The sequence below is a fragment of the Panthera onca genome, chromosome C2 (assembly GCF_046562875.1).
Source record: "Panthera onca isolate mPanOnc1 chromosome C2, mPanOnc1 haplotype 2, whole genome shotgun sequence".
Taxonomy (NCBI): Eukaryota; Metazoa; Chordata; class Mammalia; order Carnivora; family Felidae; genus Panthera; species Panthera onca.
In genome coordinates, this window is record NC_138347.1 from 147,083,542 (window position 1) to 147,106,592 (window position 23,051).

Genomic DNA, 23,051 nt, shown 5'->3' on the forward strand with positions numbered 1-23,051 from the left:
GTGAGATCATTAACACTGATTGAGCACCTACTTCTAGGTACTAGGTAGGCTATGTCAACAGCCTTCCCAAAACTATAATTGTAACCTGTATCATAAGCCCGCAATGTAAATGTCATTGACCTCATCTTAGACCCAGAGAGACAGAGTAAATCACCTGAATTACAAAGCTGGGAGTGGCAGAGCTAGGAGGCTTAATTTATTTGATTCTAAAGTCCATGCGCTTCCGGTGTAAAACATGCCCTTTCCTGGAGGCCATAAGAAAGGACAAGATTTGAGAAATAAAGCTACTCATATCCTGAAAGGAAGGAACACGTCAAAAGCCATGAACTTCACCTCAACCTGGCGGGGGCGGGGGGGGGGGGGGGTCCACCGAAGGCAGAACACAGGACCTAAATATTTAGTGAAGTTATTCAGTGGGCGTGTCATGTGCCGAAGCATTGTGGATTTGGCAATGACATTGAATACCCTCAAGAGCTCAAAGTATAATGGGAAGACACAGGCAAGTCTCCTTTCCCCAGAAAGTATCAGTAGAATCTAATTTGCAGAAATTTAGAGCCAAATGGGTTTGATTTTTTTCCTTTTTGATTGACATATTTGATTGACAAAGAAGCACAAATATAGTGTATAAAGCCCAGTAAACTTTTACATATGCTTACACCTGTGTCACCACCAATTAAATTGAGATATAGGTCATTTCCAACTCTCCAGAAGGTTCCCTCATGCCCCTTCCAATCATTCCCCAAAGTAACCACTGGTCTTATTTCTATCACCATAGATTAATTTTGCTTATTCCTGAATTTCGTATAGTGGAATCACACGATAAAGGTTCTTTTGAATCTGGCTTACTCAACGTTATATTGGTGAGCGTCATCCATATCGCTGCATACAGCAGCCGTGCAGTCTTTCTTCTTGCTGTGTAGCACGTAAGTATAGCACACTTCATTTATCTATTATACTGTTGATGGTCATTTGTTTCCTGTTTGAGGCTATTGTGAATAAAGATGATATGAAAGGTCTTACACATGCCTTGTAGTGGAATTTCTAGGCCATCAGATAGGCGTAGGTTTAGCTTTGATCTACCTCCAAGCAATACTCCAAAAATAGTTGTGCAAAGTCATTTTACCAACGCGCATCTCACGAATATTTGGTGTGGTGAGTCCTTTTAATTTTAGCCGTTCTATTGGGTATGTCGTGATATCTTGTTGTGGTTAAAATTTACACGTCCCTGTGGACTAGTGATGTCAAGCACCTTTTCGTAAGCTTTACTGGCTCTTTGGATTTCCTTTTCTGTGAAATGCCTGCAGAAGTCCTTTGGAGTAATTTTGCTGCAGCTTGTGATGAGCCAGCTTTATTTCCAGCTTCACATTGCATTAGATTTACTAAAAGACGCTTTTCTTCTCTCCAGTCTCCCCCCACTTTCGGTGTCTCCCCCACTCCTCAGCCCCCTCCACACATACACACCCCTCTCCCCTCCCACTGTGAAGAGCCTGTATCAGCTAGAGATGAGAAACTATATTTTAGGCTCACCGGGAAAACCCAATTTCATTTAGAAAACTGAAATAGATTATGACACTTCAGAAGGGTTCATCTCTGCCTGCTTGTTTTTCGCTTAATGCCCATTTCACATCTCTATTACAGCTCTGTGATTTACCATCCTCACATAAAAGAACCAAGTGGATTCTCTATTTCCCAGTGTGCTAGAAATACGGCATTACATATATTTAAAAAGCCTAAATCACAGTGAGCCCTGCAAAAAATATCCCGAGTATTGATTTAAACATGTATTTTTGCAACATGCCTTCCTGCACGCTCTGGGGAACATAAAGTGACCCATAAATATTCTGGAAGGACCACTTGTTTTCCGTTCTTCTGTCACCCTGAGCCACAGAACCATCTTTTCCCGAGTGCTCCCACGATTTCCAATCAACAGGCAGGATGGCTGGGACAAGAAAGCTCCAGTTAAGTAGATAGCTGCAGGCCTACTGCTGACAGTGCTGTCACAGCCCCCTTCAGGCTCTTTCTAAAAATAATAATAAGCAACGGTTTCTCTACCCATCACCCTTCTCCCACATTGGAGAGTTCAAAGGGGTACTGGTATTAATTCATTAATTCCACGACAGCCTTCCGAGGGAAGGAAAGGCACGCGACACCAGTCTCCAGGAAGGACTTTAGGACCTGGGTGGGTGTGTACTCCAGGTCATGGAGGAAAGCAAGAGAGTGGCTTCATGAAATCCATCACATCACTGAACTACGGAGCCATGGGATTTTAGAGCTGGAAGGACCCATCTAGTAGAAACCACCTACCTTCCCATGAAGAAGCTCAGACCGAAAGAGCTTAGGGGCTGCCCAAGGTCACACAGAGAAAGGGCTGAGGGTCCCACCTTAGATCATGTAGAGACTAAACGACTGAAATAAGATAAGATCCAGGTTCTCTGACTCTCCGTCCAAGAGATTAAGCAAAAACAACATCAAGAAGAAGGGGCATGAAAAAAGAAAAAGTAAACTTTTTAAAAAAGTGTTTCGGGGCACCTGGGTGGCTCAGTCGGTTGAGCATCCGACTTCGGCTCAGGTCATGATCTCGCAGTTCGTGGTTTCGAGCCCCGCATCAGGCTCTGTACTGACCTCTTGCTCAGAGCCTGGAGCCTGCTTCGGATTCTGTGTCTCCTTCTCTCTCTGCCCTTCCCCTGCTCACGCTTTGTCTCACTCTGTTTCTCAAAAATAAATAAATGTAAAAAATTTAAAAAAAAAAGTGTTTCTTTCTTCTGAGAGAGCGAGTGAGAGTGAGCAGGGGAGAGGCAGAGAGAGAGGGAGACAGAGAATCCCAAGCAGACTCCACACTGTCAGTGCGGAGCCCAGTGTGGGGCTCGAACCCACGAACTGCCAAGACCGTGACCTGAGCCGAAACCAAGAGTCGGAGGCTGAACCCACGAGCCACCCAGGCGCCCCAAGAAAAAGTAAACTTTTATCATCCTTAAGATTCCAGGGTAGTTAAATCAAAATTTAATTCAAGATTATGGAGGAATTTTGCCTCCGGTAGGTCAACAGGAAGTAAGTAGCGGATTAGAACCCATATCTGACTGATGCCAAAGTCCACACTCGGAACCACCCCCTTTCTAGGGCAAGTAAATATTTGAAGTGCTTTATGGCGGTTGAAGAAAGTACTTAGGAATTTTCTTTAAAGGAGTCCAGAAAATTAGACAAGTGGTTTAAGGGTATGGTGGGGAAGAAAGCTTTATTCTTTATGTTCTGTGCCCCTTTTCACTGTTTGAATATTTGTTAACCATCATCCATGTACTGCTTTAGTTGTAAAAAAAAAAAAAAAAAAAAAAAGATGTGGCTGACACATTTTAAGGATTCTACTAAACTATAAGAGGTCATTTAATTAAAAGTAACAGGGAAAAAGCCACAAATTCGTCTCCTAGCTCACAATTTGTGCTTGCTTTAGAGCATTATTTCATCTCCTTGGAGTATCCCCACCATCCCCTGTCCCCACATTCTCTGACCATGTTTTTCATGTATCCTGTGGGTTTGCTACATGACAATTGCAGCTAAAAATAAGCTTGCTTCTGCCCACTCCCAGTTTATTATTTCCGTAAGCTCTCGCTCCGTGTAAATAACTTTATTATAGAGAATTTGCATAGGCCTTTATAGTCCTTATTCTCTCAAGAGACATTTATTGATCACCTACTATGACCTCACGACCCGGTCAACCTGACAGACCGATATTCAAGCACAGTATTACCACACAGTCAAGGGAACACAGAAAATGCAGTTGGCGAAGAGAGGCTTTGGGGACACACAGGAAAGTGAAATGAGTCCGCGGAACGAGTTAGGAAAGGGCTCATGGACAAAGTGGCATTTGCCCTAGGCCTTGAAGGGCAAAATGGAGTCTCCCAAGAGCCAAGGAGGAAACAGGTTACTGTAAGCACACACAAAGGCAGGAGGCAAGGAGTAGGAGACACAGAACTGTATTCACCAGGATTTTCAAAGGCTGCTCCCCAAAGGAAAAAAAGGCAGTCTAAATGGGAAACCAGAAAACACAAGCCAGTGGCTGTGGGAGGCGGGGAGCCCTAAGGGCAGCATATAGTTTGCAAGCAGAAGCAGAATGGAAAAAACCAGCGTGCGGGAGAGACAGCGGAAGCAAAGAATGAGAGATGATCTGTAGAGCATCTCACTGTCTACGTAAACACCTGCAGCATCGTCAAAAAGAGAAATCTGCTCTAGTGGCTAAGGATGCACACGTCAGTGATGAAACTACACACAGTCACACGAGGACGTGATTGCTGTACGAGTGAGGGAGTGGGTGCTTTGGGGAGGATGAGGGGTGGTGACGGGGCAGGGCACGTGAGGGCCTCTGGGGTGGTTGGCAACGTTCTGTTTCTTGACCAAGGCAATGGTTGCCGTATAAATGATTCACTGACTTGTTTGTTTTGGTGGTTTTACTAGTTATGTTTATTTTACAATGTGAAGGGTTGCCAATACCTAAATTAAAGACGTGTCCAGTTTTTCAGATCTCTGGGTAGACTGGGAGCTCGGAGGTTGGAAGCAAGCCTCCAGGTGGCTCAGCCATATTCCCGTCACATGTGATATATCGAACAGTGTACTCAGGGCACATGGCAGAGGTCAGCGTGGCAGAGACAGAGAAGGTGGCTGCAAGGAGATCCAGATCTGTGACAGGGGAGGAAACGTGGGGAACCTCAGGAAGACCTCAGGGGAAGGGGGCCACCCCCAAACGTGGTCCCCACTTTCGCAGCTTCTACCCAGAGGTCAGCATCCCAGCCTCCGGATGCCGCGGATGGCGATGGGACTCGTCGCTCAGAGGCAGGGCAATGAGATCAGCACCACCTGGGCAAAGGAAGAGCCCCGAGCCCCTCTCCCCCTCTATGGGGAGCAACTCAAGGCAGCCCTTCAAACAAAGGATGGGTCCTCTTGCATAAAGAAGCAGGAGGAGAACAGAACAAGCCGATCTGTGGCCAGGACGGGGTGTTCATTCCAGCTTTCTGGCCCAGCACTCTTAAGGTGTTTGTCCCTTGGGAACGAAGAAAGGACAGATCTCTAAAGGCTTGGGAGGGAAGCGCACACAGTGCCCTGTGGTGAGACCAGGAGACCACTTGTAGCCCCAGAACTTGTCACACAGGAAGTCCCAAGGGCAGCTGCTGGACTCAGTTTGTCCTTACAGTTCTACCGATGTCACCATTTTTTCTCCTCCATCTTCGCCCCTGCGGTGTCAACTCCACCGTATAGTCAGAAGGGCGCTTGGGCTCCGGGATCAAACTGAACCGGACCAAACAAGGCCAGAGCCCTGCCATGTAACATCTCTGTGGCCTTGAGAAAGTGATTCGATCTCTCTGGTCCTCACCTCTAACATGAGGACAAGAACACTTCACTCAGAAGGTTCTTGCCTGGACTGTATGAAGTATTAGCTACAAAGCACCGGCTCAGAACCAGACACTTAGTAGACTCTCAGAAAATGAGGAGTCTGTTGTTACAATCAGGTAGAATTCGTGAGCATTTAAAAACAAAGACAAAAACAAAAATGCAGAAGGCGATAACCTCCGGAATGACTAAAATCAAAAAGACCAACAATGCCTAACAGTGGTGAGAATGAGAGCAGCCAGAATTCTCATAAACCCTGGTGCAAGAGTGAATTTGTCCCAACAACCTTGGGAAGCTGCTCGGCAGAATCTACGAAAGCTGAACAACGCACCCCCTGTAGCTCAATGATCGCGCTCCCAGGCAGACCATATACCCGACAGAATACACACTTGCGTGCCCCCAAAATATAGGAATGGTTGTAGCAGCATTTTTCATCATACCCAGAAACTGGAAGTTAACCAAATATCCATCAGCAATAGAACAAATAAATAAAAGCAGGCAAGCCTCGTCCGTGGAGTTCGTTGGTAGTCAGGAAACTTTAGTTATTCCTGGGGCGGAGGCAATGGGTTGGTGGCTGGGAAGGGATAACAGGGAGACTTCTGGAGGTCTGCAATATTTTACTTTTTGATCTGGGTAATGGTAACAGGGGTGGTTTCTGGATTGCTCAATTTGTGGTAACTCAGTAAGCTACACAGTTCTTATACGTACATTTTTCTAGGGGTACTGTACTTCATTTTTGACTAAAGATTAAAAAGAAAGAAGGGCTCAAAAGTCAAGCAATTAGATCCTAATGCACCCTGAGTTATAAGCTCCATCCCATATAATCAACTGTGCATCTTTTCCTAAAGTCTCCAGGAAGATTCTATCGCTTCTTAACGGTAATAACTAGTCTTTACTGAGCACTAATGTGTGTCAGGCATGCCTCTAAGTAAGTTACATGCATTAATTTCTTTAATCCTTTTAACACTTCATGAGTAGAATGACCTACCTCTTCCTGTGTGGGGTGTAGTACCAATTTACTCCTATTATCCCAGCAAAAATTATTGATAGTTCCCCCACGCTTTGTTCTCAAAAGTGTCTAGGGTGAAATAATAAATTACATATTCACCCTGCCTATGATGTGGGTGCCATTATTATCCTCTTTCTCTCTCCTTTATTTTTTTATAACGTTTATTTATTTATTTTTGGGAGAGACAGAGAGAGAGGCAAAGTGTGAGCAGGGGAAGGGCAGAGAGCAAGGGAGACACAGAATCCAAAGCAGGCTCTAGGCTCTGAGCTGTCAGTGCAGAACCCGATATGGGGCTTGAACCCACAAACCATGAGATCATGACCTGAGCTGAAGTAGGACGCTTAACCAACTGAGCCACCCAGGAGCCTCTCTCTCTCTCTCTCTCTCTCTCTCTCTCTCTCTCTCTCTCTCTCTCCCTCTCTCTCTTTTAATGACACACAGAGAAGATAGGTAATTTGCCCAAGGTCACAGAGCTAGTAAGCAGTAAAGTAAGACTTTGAACCCAATGTCTGACTCCTCACCACTAGGACATGCTGCCTTTCTTGTCCAAATTTCATTATTCTCGAAATTCAGAAAATTGTTCATGTCCAACTTTTCTTCTTTTTATGCAGTTGTAACCCATCTTCCAACACCTGGCATTTCTGGAAAAGGGGAGAGCTGCTCATCTCCTACAGTGAACCCCACAGCTGGCCCAACTCGCGTACAACGGCCTCTCAACATGTTCAGGCAATGAGTGGAACCCATCTTCTCCCTTCTTTTTAAAAATGACATAAACATGCTCCGCTTCACATTTACATTTGCCTCATTCAATATGTTTTCCACCATTTCAATAGTATCCAGGGGCCTTCTTTCCATTTTTTCCATTTACTCATTCAGCAGATTATTCAGCGAAGCCCTACTCTGTGCTGGGCACTGCAGGCCTAGCTGGCAATAAAGTGGTAATCAACAGGACGAGCACAGCCCATGATCTCAGGAGCTTACGGTCTGGTGGGAAAAACGACCCTAAAGAAATGAGGACGGGAACAGCTACCCATCCACAACACGGTAGGGGCTGGGAAGGGAGCCTGGTCTGAGGAGCCAGCCAAGGCTTCTCCGAAAGAGTGACATTTGAGTCCAGCCTTGTAGGATGATGACTGGCGCCGGACTGGTAAAGCTGGCAGGGCAGGGTGTTCCAGGCAGGGGGAGGAGTGTATGCCGACAGCCTTGAGGATGAACGGAGTCTGGGCAGTTGTTGGCGCCAAGGAATAGCCCACGTGGCCGAAGCCTAGTGAACAGGGAAGTGACTGTGGCGGGGAAGGCAGGTAAAAAGGTGGGGACAGCTGGACCGTGCAGCTCACAGGAGCCCAAGTAAGGCACTCTACCTGCAATGGGAAGCATTTGGACTCATTTGGCAGGAGAATGTCCCGATCCTGTCCCCCTGCCGTGTTCCAATTCCTGGCTTTCAAGTCATCGAATACTCTAAGCTAAGTGAAGAAGGAGGCCACCTCCATTCATCCATGTATCCCGAGAGTGTAGAACATTTTTGGAATGTTTTAAGAACAGTTTTACAAATGAACAGCCTACCCCAAATGCCCTTGGTTACTAGAAACTTCTTCATCATTTTTCGGTAACGCATTGCCAACTAGTCTACAGAGACTAAATTTGTCCAAAGTCCTGGACCACAGCCACCGTTGCATAATTTCACTATTCACCTTGTGCTCTGTTGGTGCTCAAAGAGCACTATTTACATAAACAATAAGAATAGCATCCCCCACAGTTGTGCAATGCAATGGCCCCCACGTAGGTTTAGCCTGTGCCTACTGAGATTTATATTTACTTGCTTTCATAGTTAGGTCTTTATTTATGAATCTGTGCCCTACCCTATTCTAAAAATGGTTTTAAAAGGCTTATAAGGATAGAGAAAACAGAACAAGATAACATAACAGAGAGAGAACACAGATTCAAAGAAAGGGGGAAATAGAAGGAAAAAACGAGAGCAGGACCATAGAAATGATCCAGGAACAAGGTTATTACAAAAACGCACTCTTAGACTTTCATACGCTTGGCTGTATGTTTCCCAACAATCAGCATTGTTAGGATTTGAGGGGACTAATTAATTAAATCCTTCTTCAGAAATTGTGGAACCAATTAAGAAATAGGGCCGGGAAAAAAATTAAATTGCTATTTCCGTTCTGATGCTGGTGAAGCTGGCTTGGAGAACTGGACTTGGGTCTAAGATCCAAAATATTCCTCCGTGCGAAGCATACTAACGTGCCCCCTGTCACAGGTGAAACAGTAGACAACTTCCCACTAACCCCTTTCAAGGAACAGAACCCGCCTGTCAATCCACCCATCACCTGGGGGAGGCAAGTAAAGAGAATAAAACACCCGCCCAAGGGCGGGTGATCCCAAGGGGAGACCGAGAAGCTATACATACCAGCAGTAGCCATTGTCCAATGTCACCAATCAATGAAATTATCCCCCACCCTGGGGTGGAAGTTACAAAAAGCAGAGAGAACGGTAGGAAACACACCTACAATCATACCTTTTTGATACTGATCAACTACTCAGCTCTTAGCTGGTCTGACCCAAGCAGGCTTGGTCAAGTTTTTGTTTTGCCTTGCCTCTCAAATCATTATGTGCACACAGATTACCCGGAGATCTTGTTGAAGAACAGACTGCGATGCGTGGGTCTGGGGTGGGGGTGACATTCTCTTTCGACAAGCTTCCAGGTGATGCTGATTCTGCTGGTCCACATCTAGAGTGTCCAGAACCGCGGTCCTTGACCTGGAGTCCACACAGAGTTCTTGAATTTAGAGGAGACCTGTGTATTTGGATGATAGAAAATATACATTCTCATTTTTACTAATTTCTCACTGCAATTTGCCCTTTCCTTCTAGTATGAACGCAGACAACAACCCATAACCGTGCGAGAAGTGCCTGTGACTTTGTCACCAACAGAAATCTCAGGCATCTTCAGTATCGCTTTATCGTTATTGCGAATGTCTCCAAATTTCACTTCGTGATCTCTCCAAATACTACTGATGACTGGGAACCACAGTAGCTATTAAACCTACTGCTAGCTCTTGTCATTTCACATGTTAATAAAGAGGTGCGTATATTATCATCTTGCAAATGAACACATTAGGATATTTTTAATATCTCAATAGCTGTATTTCACTATAATTGGTTTCCTTTGTAATCCTACGCATTTTATGTTTTTAACGTCGTTAAAAGCGGCATTCCAGGAAAGAGCACATAGACGTCACCAGAATGCAGGAGGTTATATAAAAGGTTAAGAATCCTCGGTGAGAAAGGGAAGCATTGCCAAAAGTGACCACTGACCCCAGGGTGGCGACAGGATGTCCTGTGGCTGAATTCTGGAGCCAGATAGCCTGGGTCTGAATCCTCCTTCCGAGGAGGCATGAGGCCCTGGGTAAGCGCTGACCCTCCCGTGCCTTGAGAGCAGGGACTTCAAAGGGGGCAGTTAGAGAATTAAATGAGTTATTATTCTTTTTTAATGTTTATTTTTGAGAGAGAGACACAGCATGAGCAGGGGAGGGGCAGAGAGAGAGGGAGACACAGAATCGGAAACAGGCTCCGGGCTCCGAGCTGTCAGCCCAGAGCCCAATGCGGGGCTCGAACTCACAGACCGCGAGATCGTGACCTGAGCCAAAGTCGGACGTTCAACCGACGGAGCCACCCAGGCGCCCCAATGAGTTACTAACTTTGAGGTGCACAGAACAGGGCCCGGCTCAGAGTGAACAAACATCTTAGAGTTAAGTGTTGGCTAATAGTATGAGACCTGTATTCAGAAACTCAAACGAACAAGCATGTATTCAGCACCCCCAAGGAGACGGAGACGGAAACTGCAAATCCCCTGCCGTCACGGCGTCCGCAGGTCCAGTGGGACAGACGGCCAGCAAGCCCAGTGAAACGTGAGCTCCGTCTCACAACCCAGGGAGGCACCGTCTGTGGGAGGAGGGAGCCCCTGGCTGGCTGGGAAGAAGGAAAGGAAGCTTCGCGAGAGGCTCGCGGAACACCTCCCCAAAGCGTTCCGAGGTAGGCAAACGCATCCCATTGCCTCCCGTCTACGGCCTCCGCTGGTGTCTTACTTACATTACCCCCAGGAGCTCAGAATGCCTCCTAGAAGCTCAGTGACCAGATTCCTTGCTAGCACCTTCCCACTTGGTCGGAGTTTTTCGCATCTGGGCACCACTCCCCAGATGCCGGCCGTCCACAGCACCGTAAATAACCTGACAGGCTTGCGCACGGCACCAGCTCTCTACCAGGACAGAGAGAGTCGCTCTGCTTCTCAATACCAAGCGCTGCCCCCTCTGCCTGTGCCCACAGACACCCCCCCCCCCCACCAGCCTTCAGGGCACAGCGGGAGAACGATCCCTGCAGGAAAGCAGCCCCGAGCCAGACGTGAAACACCACGATCTCCTCTCGGCCACCGCGATGAGTACTCGGGGCTTCCTGCATATTCTGTTCAAACAGTTAGTATAACAACAATGCTGACTCCCGTTTGCGGGGCTCAGCTGTGTGCCAGGCACTAGGCGCAGCGTCCCCGTCTCCATTAGTTGGCCGGGCCTGCCGTCACAAAGCCCACAGCCTGCGCGGCTTAGCCCACAGGAATGTATTTTCCCACAATTCCGGGGGCTAGCAAGTCCAAATTCAAGATGTTGGCAGGGCTGGCCTCTTCTGAGACCCCTGTCTTTGACTTGGGTTAGGGCCGCCTTCTCTCTGTGGCCTCCCATGGCCTCTCCTCTGTGCACACATCTGTGTGCTCTCCCCTCGTCTTCTCAGGAGGACACCAGTCACATGGGCTTCGGGCCCATCCCGGTGGCCTCATTTTAACTCGATCACCTCTTTAAAGATCTTACCTCCAAATAGGGTTGCATGCTGAGGTACTGGGGGTTAGGACTTCAAAACAGGAAGTGGCGGAGGGGGCTCACAATTCAGCCCCTCACGCTGTCTAACCCACAGGGAGCTATTGTCCATGACGACTAATGACTTGCCTGAGGGTCACACAGACAGGGGAGCCACGCTTGGAGCCAGGGCACTTTAGCCCACAGCCAGCCCTCTGCCCAGTCTACCAGCGTCCTCCTGGCACAGCCCCTGGCCGCACCCCAGGGGCATGGAGATGCCCCGACTCAGTCCCAGGGAAGGGGCCTTGGGGTGCTGTACTTTGACAAATCCCTGAGGCAGCACCGAGAAGAACCTCTTCGTGACACCGCGTGGACTCCCTTTCGTGTCCCAGTCCTTGGAACGGCTGTCAAGGAGCATGGGCACTCGTGCGTGGTCTCCATTGCCAGGGGCACGAGCGCTCCCCCGGGGGAGCTTATCTGACACAGGATGCGATGCCGATGTTTGGTTCCGAGGCAGGTTGTAGGGGACCCCCCACCACGCCCTTCCCTGGCCCTCTTCTTCCTTTCCCTTGGGTGCAACCTCCCCGGGGGAAACCAAGCCCCACCAGTGACCGAGGTCAGTGGAAGGAGAGCTGGAGGCTGAGCTCGACCCACGTGATTCCCACCCCACCCGCCCCGACCACTGCCCTCAGCCTCCAGCCCCGGGGTCCCCTCAATGCACAGTTTAGAAAGCACTGGTAGGAGCTCTGCACAAGCTGGATTGATCCTGGATTAGTCTGTTTTGCTGGCGGACAGTTCGATCCAAGTATGAACGAAATGCCACCCACTGCATAAAGAGGGCAGTTTGCTAAGTTTTGACATATGTAGACACTTATGGAACCATCACCACAATCGAGGGAACGAACATGTCTGTCTCATCCAAAGGTTCCTCCTGCCCCCTTGTAACCCCTCTCTTGCCCCTCTCAGCCCATACCCACCCCCCATGAGATGGGAATTAATGTTCTCGTCTAATAAGTAAGAAGTAAGAAAACTAAGGCTTAAGGAGGCTAAGTGATGGGAGAGAGGGTCTGGCTTCCAAGCCTTGCCCTTAACCTTGCGCCGTTTCCCGGGCAGTGTCGTCCAGTGGTCAGGAGCGCAGACCCGCAAGTTTGTCCACGCGGTTTCAGTCCTGGCTCCACCATCAGCTGTGTGATCCGGCACAGGTCACCAATTACCTATGTTCCCAGGCCCTCCTCTGTAAAACGAGGGTAATGAAATCTGCCCCCTATGGTGGTTGTAGGATTGAATGAGTTAAAAGACACGAGGCATCCACGACGGTGCCTGGCACACAGCTGGGTCTGATACGTGTTTCCTATTTTGTACCCTGTTCCTCATTCCCACCCTGAACTCTTTTGTGCCACACCCCAGCGTCACAGACACAGAAGCATATGTCCTGAATAATTCGACATTTCCTCCTTGCCTTAGCCCTTCTCTCAACATCTCCCGAGCCCCCTTGACGCACAGGACTCTCTGGGCTCTGCGCTGTATCCCATACAACGGTGAATGAGGTCCCCGTGGTTTCAGACTTGAAATTTCTGCTCAGACTTTTCCCTAGCGGTCCGTAAGTCACTTCCTCTTCTTTTTAAAGTGAAGACGAGATTATTTGACGAAACGGAAGCACAGAATCGTTTTTGCACTCCAGTGGATTTTTGCGAGAGTTAAATGGTGCCAGATTCATAATTTGTTCCTATTCTTCCCGTGCCTTTCTTCACTGTCTTTGAATGCTTCGTGTCCCAGTCAGAGCAAGAAAGCAGGGGCTTTCTCAAGGAAACTCGAATAACATATTATCACTGTAAGGATCATCATGACAGATGATGGTCGCAAGAATCATTAAGTCTTGGTGTAAAAATCCATTCAGGGAAACTTAGTTTGGGAAGAATAGACTCACAGAGGAATACAGACTTTGCCAGATGGAAGAATGCCTTTCTTAATAGACAAGACAGTAGGACCCATTCTCGGGGCTCTTTTGTCTGCTAGGGAACAATCTCTCTTCCTTTTCATCTCCACTCGCAGCCCCTTGCCCACACTCAACAGACTACAGAACCGGACAAGGAGTCCTTCTGGGCCTCGACCAGTATTGCAAGACATCAGACCACATTCTACAGCCAGAAAAAGCTCTGACAACACACATACGTAAGCACGTACGTGTACGTATGTCCACACTTGTGCATACATACAGACACTTCTTCAACTTACTTTCAAATTAGGTAGTTTCTATTCCAAAGTGACACAATTTTTACCCACCCTGACAATGTTAAGGACCCCTTCCTGGGGCGCCTGGTGGCTCAGTCAGTTAAGCTTCTGACATCAGCTCAAGTCACGACCTCACGGTTTGTGAGTTCGAGCCCCCGTCGGGCTCTGTGCTGACAGCTCAGAGCCTGGAGCCTGCTTCGGATTCTGTGTCTCCCTCTCTCTCTGCCCCTCCCCTGCTCTCGTTCTGTCTGTCTCTCTCTCAAAAATAAATAAACATTAAAAAAAAAAAAAAAAAGGACCCCTTCCTAATGACCCAAACAAACATTTTTGAATGTGAAAGCGAGAGAGACAGAGCATGACCGGGGGAAGGGCAGAGAGAGAGAGGGAGACACAGACCCCGAAGCAGGCTCTAGGCTCTGAGCTGTCAGCACATGAGATGGTGACCTGAGCTGAAGCCGGACGCTAACCCAGGCGTCCCCAAACCAACATTTTTTTTAATGGATAAGGTTTAGATCAGTCAAATCTTAGAATCTATCCCATGAGTATGGAAAAGTTTTCCTTAGGTACATATTGATCCTCAGAAACACAGTTTGATTTTCTCGGACAATTAAAGGGAGATTATGCCACTGGGCCTAAAAAGATGCTATCGTTTCTTATCACTTGGCATCCAGCAGATAGCTGTCTTAATTTAAAAGACCCTTAAGGTCAATGCTTATTTAGTTCCTTGCAATAATCTGTTTTGCCATAATTCTGCTTTCCTACTTATTTCCCTTATCTAAAGCAGCATTTTCCAATTTGTGTTTTGCAGGACAATAGATGCATGAGGTGTTAATAAGCATCCCTGGGGTGCTGAGAAATAAGTGGCTCTGTAAGCAAATAAATTTGGGGAATGCTGGGCTAAAGAAAATTAAACAAGTTTCTTTACTGCAGGACTTCTCAGGGCCTTTAATATGTTACTGTGTGTTATAACTGGGTGGGACAAACAGGATTAAAGAGGTGAGTTTGTAACGCATATGGCACGGAGGCTGACACCCAGTAACAACCAATCAATGTCAATTTTTATAATTATTAGCTGTCATGATTTGAGTTCGTCCCAAACTGATACGTTAAGAGTGCCCTCCTTCCATAGAGCAGCTCCCTGGATTTAATGTTCCATGGAATGCATGCCAGGAAAGGCCAACCTAGCTCATTCCCTATTAATATTTAATAAGTATTTTACTCATTTCTGTGAGCAAAGAAATAAGGTAAAATGTAGTGCCATGGAGAAGTGCACAGTATAAAAAAGAATGTTACTACTGATTTGGAAGCAGTTAGTCCTATTACTTTATATCTCCTGAAAAGTGGTCACATCCATGCACATGGATTATTTATTAAGGGAAGAATTTTTGTAACACAGAAAAAAAATCCGCAGGTTACATTTAGTAACCCATTCATCTATTAAAATACACACACACACACACACACACACACACACACACACACACATATATATAACATAACAGGAGGGTTTGTTCTGTATTACATATTGTTCTAAGTCCTAAGGATAAAACCAAGTATCACCTAGACTACATCCCTGCCCTCAGCGTGTTCTGCATTCTAGTGGAGAAGAGAGATAATACACAGATAAATAGGTAAGTACATAGTATATCAGTATTAGTGCCCTAGAGAAAAATTGCTCAGGGTAAGGGGACTAGGGAGTGCCAGACAAACCATGCAGGGGATGGAATGTGCCCGGAGCCTCTGGGTAATATTGAGAAGACTTTGGCTACAGTGGGGCCAGTGGCGGGGAAAGTTGGAGAAGATCCAGTTGGAACAGTAATGGGGCAGGAAAAGAGCAGGAGGGCAGATCATCTGGGGCCTTGGAGGCCTTTGTCAGATTTGGGTTTTTACTCTGAAGATCCTCTACAGGACCTTGAACAGAGGAATGATACCTTGATTTGTTTCGAAAGGATCACACTCTCTGCTGGATTGAGAAGGCAAAGGTGGGAGCAGGGACCCTAATCCAGGCACAAAGCACCATGGTGGCTGGGACCCAGTAGGTATTGGCAGAGGAGGCTCCAGGAATGAAACTCATTATGGGAAAAGTAACACCTGTCAGGCTGCTCATCCTTCAATATCCTGCAGAGAGGAGGGCTGACACATGAAGGAAGGCTATCTGTCTTTCTAGGATTGAGATGTTCAGCAGCCATGGTTGATCTTTGTTCACTGGATAAGTCAAACTTCAGCTCGTTAGCAACCTGCCATCTTCTTCCTATCCAAAGAGATTTGTGCAATCAAGATCTAAATCAAGATGCCTAGTGGATTACCATAGCTACAGGTGCCTGGCAACCAGGATTAGACTGATGGCCATTGATCTATGGGCTCCAGATTCTCCCCGGGGATGTAATGCACTGTAAAGGGCATCCAAATTCCCGAAATAGTCTGAAACAGAGAGAAAAACATTCAGTCATCATCTCGTTCTGATTGGCCTTTGCCTCCCACAGACAAGTGGCCAGCTCACAAACCCCACACCAGATTAAGGCTTTAGGGGTCATTCCTCAAATAGGGGGACTACTGGAACTAACCAGTAGCAGAAAGTTTCAAAAAATAGAGACAAAGAAACTGGTTGTAAGGACAAAGGAAATGAAGGTAATCAAAAAGATATTTGACAGACCAACGCTGGAGCAGAGAAGGGAGCAAAGAGTGAGCAAGAAACTGAGGGACAGGGTGTAATTCGGGGGTCAGCAGACCATGATCCATGGGCCAGATTGGCCTACTACCCATTTTTCGTAAATAATTTTCAGTGGAAAAGAACCATGCTCCATTCATTTCCATATGGTCTACAGCTGCTTTCAAGGTGTGATGGCAGAGTTGAGTAGTTACAAGAGACTACGTGGCTCATAGATACTTACATACCTACTATGTGGCCATTGGCAAAACTTCGTGTCTAGGTTGTTCCCATATGGGCTGGAGGACTTAAGGTTGCTCTCTTTTTGCTCACCAGAGTACTTGGCCTGGCTTATGGCACTGAACTCTGGTGGGCCATGCTAAAGAAACACTGAGACGTTTCAAAGAGATAGCCAACATCGCTTTCATAATGAGGAAAGATGAGAAGTCATACAGCAACAGCCTCAGTGTTTTACCTTAGCTAACAAGGTACCAGACAGTATCTATGCCTCGGGACCTAACACCACACACAGAAGAACAAAAAACAGACGGGAAATGTGGGAGAGAAGGAAGGATGAGAAATGGAGCATGGCATCAGGACCTCGAACTTGTTTCAATCAATTTCACTGCTGTGGACTGAGTTGTGTCCAAAATTCATGTCAAAGCCCTAACCCCCAGTGTGATGGTATTTGGAGACGGGCCTTGGGGAGGGGGCGTACATAATTAGGCTCAGAGGATGTCATTAGGGCGGGGCCCTCATGATGGAATTAGATCCCCTATAAGAAAAGACGCCAGAGAGCTCCTCCCACCTCCCTCTCCCATGTGAGGACACAGTGAGAAGACAGCCATCCGCAAACCAGGAAGAGGGCTCTCACCGGAATCTGACCATTCTGGCACCCTGATCTCAGACTTCCAGCCTTCAAAACAGGAAGAGAATAAGTTTCTAGGTTTTGGGGTTTTTTTTAATTTTATTTCTTTGTTTTGAGAGGGAGAGAGTGAGAGAATCCCAAACAGGCATCACACTGTCAGCACAGAGCCTGACACAGGGCTTGAACTCACGAACCGTGAGATCACGATCTGAGCCAAAATCAAGAGTCAGAGGCTTAACTGACTGGGCCACCCAGGCGCCCCAAGTTTCTATTGTTTAAGCTACCTAGTCTATGATATTTGTTATGGTGGCTCAAGCAGACTAAGACACTGAACTGCCTGACCCTGTAGAATGTGACTCTGGGAGCAGCCGAACAACCATGGCTGCTGAGAGAAGATCACAGAAATACCATATTTCTTCTCCCATTCCATGACTAGTGCTCTCCCTTCCCAATCTCCAGGAAAGCCAAATTTCAATTTTTTCTCTTCCAAGCACCCAACCGGGAGACAACCAGGAAAATGGAACAGGTACAAGAGGCTGGTTCCAGTTTTCCAAGAAACTCTTCCTAGTTAATTGTCCATGGACATCATCCAATGTCCTCCAGGCTTTCCTGCAGTGTTTCCATTTGCTGCTAATTATTTTCTGGAAACAGAGCCCTTAGAAACAGGCTCCAAAAGGCTTAAAATAACCAAGGTACAAAACTTCAAGGATTCTGGTTTCTTTCTTTCTTGCAACCTAGCTTATTAGAGAATAATAGTGACCACCTAAGCTGCATCTCTGTTGGGTTGGGAGGGTTTTGAGAGCTATTAGACCTTCAATAACTCCAAGAGCTGCCCAAGGTTCGGGGCGGGGGGTAGGTAAAATAAGAACCATATTGTACCCTCTCCCGCTGCCATATTGCATTGACTGTGAGACACCTGCTATTCCCATGACCTTTCTTATCCTTTGTTGAGAGAGGGAGTTGAGCTTGGTTTGATGGCAAAATAATGTCAGATCTTTCTCTAAAAGTGTTGGGCCAGGGCCGGAAAATGCTGTTGACAATGCTAAAATTGTTTCTTTGATGCCCTGAGGTGATACGAATAATTCACCCCTAAAAGGCTGGAGCAGTGGGCTCTGGGGTCCACAGAATGACCATCTGTCCCACCTCCGCTCCTAAGGCCACAATGCAAAAGGATGAGCAGATCCCACAGGCAGCTGGGTGACGGTGGTATTTTTGTATTATAGGTTTTGCTTTTTTTCTTGAGAGCTTTCTGTCTGTAGATTGTTTATTTCTCACACTTACTGTTGTTCTGTTACACCTGAAAAGGGTCTAGCGGGAGGAGAATGTTCATGGGCTCTGATTTCCCTGTGGGAAAAGTATATGCAGGGCTCACAAGGTTGTCCTTTTGCTGAGCTGTAAATCAGTGCTGTTTGGAACATTGCCTCTCCTTTTGAAGACTGGAACAGGTGAAAACATATATTTAAATTTAACTGGTCTGAAAGTGGCTAATAGAAAACTTGGCAAACCACAAAGAGGTCAAGAGCCAAGGGAGAACTACAGTGGTCAGTAAACATCCTAATAAATGTTAAATTTCACAATAACCAAAATTACAAATGCAAAATCAAATAGTAAAATACCAGTTTTTGACTATCACATTAGCAAATCCTTTTTTTTTTTTAAAGATAGTACCTAAGGTTCATAAAAATAATATCCAGGGGTCATGAAGGTATGGAGAATTGTAGAATCATGTAGTCTCATACAGTAGAGTGAATTTGTAAATTTTCTTTTTTAAAGAAAACTTCCTAGGAGGTACTTGGGCTTTATATTTAAAGATCTTATAATTTTACATAAACTTTTCACTTTAGAAACGTGTCCTATGAGATTTCACTTCCATAAATGTAACCTAAAGCAATAATATGGATACACAGGACTCAGAGTAGTGTGATGGTTAATTCTGTGTCAACTTGACTGGGCCATGGTGCCCAGATATTTGCTCAAACAACATTCTGAATGTTTCTGTGAGGGTGTTTCGGGGTGAGATTGACATTTAAATCAGTGGAATTTGAGTAACGCAGATATCCCTCCATAACGTGGGTGGGCCTCATCTAATCAGTCAAAGGGGGTTGACGGAAATAGAAAAGCTGATCTTCCCAGAGCAAGAAGTTCTGCCAGCAGATGTCCTTTAGACTTGAGCTGCAATATCAGCTCTTCCCTGGGTCTCCAGGCTGCCAGCCCACCCTGAAGATTTTGGACTTGCCAGCCTCTATAATCATGAGAACCAATTTATTTTAAAATCACAATAGATGGTAGATGATAGATAGATAGATAGATAGATGACAAATAGGTATCCTATTGGTTCTATTTCTCTAGAGAACCCTGACTAATTCAGGGGGCAATGAGAAAAGAGCTTTATCCTCTCCTTCAACGCTGCACCTTTCAAACCACTTTATGGGGCTGATTCATCCCGTCCTTCCAAGGAAACTTGAGTGAATTCCATGATATCTGTGGTCATTTTCACATAATAAAAAGTCCTCCCATCACTCCTAGTCACCAAATAGACTAACTTCCATTTTGTGTTGACTCTCACGTCAGAAGAATAAAAGCTCAGATTTCGTCTAAAATTCCAATTCCTTTCCTCCTCCACCTGGCCCGCTACGGTCTCGAAACCTGTAGTGTGTCGGGGCTGTGGTCGGCTTTTTCTGTCTTCCCGGTCCAGGTATTCTCACCTCCTCCCCTCTCGCGAGGCTATCTCCTCCTCCGGAGTTGGTGTGGGAGGAAGGGGAAGGAGAGGTGGGGTGAGCGAAAGAGCTCAGCTGCTGGGCCTGGGCACAATGGCGCATCGTTTCCACGTTATGGAAGCTATTGAGATCGTCTTCCTCGTGGAGGCAAGTTCGTGGATTCTTCAGGAACTGGACCACCACTCCTTCACCCCAGCCCGTCACCGGGATCATGTGCCCTCTTTTCCTCAGCATGGACCGTGCTTCCCCGCCTCACCCCCTCCCCGCGTGACCCCTACAGCTCCCTAGCCTTCCGCAGGCCATTCCACGTGGACTTCCTCTTTCCCTTGCTGCTGCCCCCTCCCTCCCTCCCCACACAGCCTTTGGCTGCTTCTTTGAGGCACAGGAGGCCGACATCATTCCTGCCCCCAGAGCAGCTAGGCAGCCTTCACCTCTGACCTTTAGGTGTCTCCAGGTGAGGTTCTGCGGGAGGCACACACATTTCTAAGCTCACTCTCTTGGGTAGATCTGCATCTCCTTGAAAGTCCCGCTTAGGCCGCCTAGCTAGTACCTCCCTCTGGAACGCACCCACCTCAGCTGAAACGCAGAGAAGACCAGCATAGGAGCCCTGGGAGAGCAGAGCTCCAGTGCAGCCCAGAAGCCCCCAGCTCAGCAGTTCCCCATCGTCTCAGAGCCGCGAATGGCACAGTCCACACACTTCGCTCTCCCGATGGATGCAAGGGAAGCACAGCGTGAGCACCGAACGTTAGTACGCGTCTATGAAAGTCATTATCAACATCACGGGGAAGGAGAGAAAAACAAAGCATCTCTATTTACAGTGAGGGAAAGACAAAAAAAAAACACTCTTCCAAGCACATGCTTAATCACACTTCTGTACAGGGAGGGGGAAATTACCTGAAATCTTTCCTCCTGATGGATCTTCCCTTTGAGGGTGGATGCTTCTAACTCCCTAATGGCTGCAGGAGAGAGCGGGCCACGCATTCAGGTGCCAGCCTGCTGGGGAGCACATCAAAGCACCTTTGTTTTTTAAGTGGGACACACCCGCCCAGCTGACCCAACCCCACGCCCTTCTGGATCCTCTTTCTTTTCTTTGTGGAATCTGCAGTAAGCTCTGCAGCTGACCCCAGAGGTCACCCCGCAAGCACTTTCCTGTTTGAAACTTGTTCCGCTGGCTGGCCGCATTTCCACTGGCTCTGAGTCATTATCCGCCCCCCCCGCCCCCCCCCCCCCACATCTACACCCCCATGAGATGAAAGAGCTCTACTCTCCGCCATCCGAAGCACAAAGGCAGCAGGGTGCTGCTGTTGTTGTTGTTGTTGTTTAGATTTGCCTTCAGTTTTTAAAAATAAAAACCCATGTTGCACTTTTTTCTTATTACAAAAGCAATACACGCTTGTCATGAAAATATTCAGTGCCGAGAAGCAGAACGAAGAAATAAAAAGCACCCGTTATCCCACCGAACAAAGAACAAGCATGGTGAGTCTTGTTGGAATACATCTTTCCAGACTTTTTCTCTGCAGAGAGCTATCCGTTTCGTGTTGCAAAAGGAGACCACACTGAACACCCTGGTCGTGAACTTGCTTTTTCCATTTGGCACTACGTTGACATTTTTTTGTTCCGTCACTAAATATTCTGCACGATTTTAAAAATATTTTGCAAGATGAATAATGTTTAGCAGTTTTTGTCTGAATATACAAGCAATTCACACTTAAAATTTCACATCCTTTGCTCCTCCACTGGTCCCCTGGGGGCACTGCAGAAATATTATGGGTCAATCAGAACAATGCACCCTTGATTTTTGTCCATTGGAAAAACAGGGACATTGCTAATGTTCTCTTAAACACCTCCTAGAGGTTATGACTGTTACTGGTTTGGAGAGCTTCATAACACTCAAGTCCAAATAATTTTCCCATCTCTCTTCTGTCTTCAAGTCCAATTAGAAGAGGCCCAAGCCCTTGCCACCCTCCCCGCCTGCCCCCACTACCACATCGGAAGCGATTCTGATTATCTCCTCCCGCCCCCACCTCGAGAACCTGCCTCCCCGTGAACTATTATACAAAACACAAACCCCGAGGTCAGAAACCTTAGACGACAAGAGCGAGCCCAACTTTCGTACCAACCCAGAGAGCACGAGGGTCTACCCACCCATCTACCACCCCTGGTATCTTACCTCTTCACCATGACCTTCGGTACTCCAGCGCCAATAGATGCTACTGGCCAATTGGTGGTGACACCACCCTGAGGCATGGGCTAGCTCCCAGCACGGCGGCTTCCAAGAAAGGAAGCCTCTGTTCTCCGTCCTGCACCTCCACCTCCAGACGCCCCTCCTGCACCCTTTGACTCCTGTAGGGAACCGTTCCTCCCGTGACTCCGGCCAGGGGAACCAGGTCAGAAATGGCTTCAGGCACCCATCACTTGCCAACCAGAACCATCATTGATTCCATTTTCTTCCTGCAAGGAGCCACAGCTACACATCCGGAATCCCCCGTCATCTTTCTTTTCGACACTGGAGGTACAAAAATTATACTCCGCTCCCCTTCTGTTCAACAGGACACAGGGGTAGTGACTGAGGGATTCAGGCCCCCAAAACAAAGAACTCCACAGGCAGCTTCGCCTCTTTGACCCTGGAATATGAACTTGCTGGCTTTCTGCCTTCAAAACAATAGGGAATGCTAACCTCGAAGGAGAGACCAGACCTCCTTTAAGAGTCTGGGAGGAAGAAAAGGCTGTCTATTCACGATGGAGAAAGGAATAATTACCCCACCTCACTTTTGATTCTGCAACCCAAACACAAGGAAGGGAACCACTTAAAGCTTCTTGCTAAAACAGTGAAAACCAAAACCCTAGCTGAAGTTTTAAATGGGTCACCCTGCTGTAGAGCAAAATTAATCTTCAATGGACCGCTCCTCCTTGCTTTAAATGAACAATTACTGATTGTCTTTAGAAAAACAACCTGGTTCCATGAAAAATCCCCCCCGGGGTTGGAGTCAGAAAACCCAAGTTATTCTTTCCCTGTCCCTTACCACCCGCATGACTGCAAGCCAAGTACTAAACTCTCTGAAACCTGATTTCTCTCTCTGCCTAAGATTGGACTTGACAGTGAACCTCAATATCCAAAGTCCGTTGGCCAAGAGTCTCTGCTTCCCTGGATGGTGCTTAACAGTTTACTACCAACACTGACCAGATCAATTTATTTTTCTGTGCATTTTTATTTTATAATTTCCAGGAAAACCTGAATATCCCACACTTGCTCAATAATGTGGGACTCGGAAAAGTACCCTAGTTAGGTGACACAGTTGATATACTATAATTTACTAATCGCGTGACTCTGGGGAAGCCGTTAGCCTCGCTG

At 46.9% G+C, this 23,051-nt stretch overlaps 1 long non-coding RNA gene across 1 annotated transcript in view; it reads right to left on the minus strand.

Moving 5' to 3' along the window:
* Nucleotides 1-8,555: 8,555 nt before the first annotated feature.
* Nucleotides 8,556-23,051, minus strand: part of LOC132682983 (uncharacterized) — a 31,975-nt gene continuing 17,479 nt past the window's right edge. Inside the window, exon 3 of the long non-coding RNA XR_013557794.2 lies at nucleotides 8,556-9,188. This is a non-coding gene — a long non-coding RNA (uncharacterized LOC132682983). The remainder of the gene's footprint in view (nucleotides 9,189-23,051) is intronic.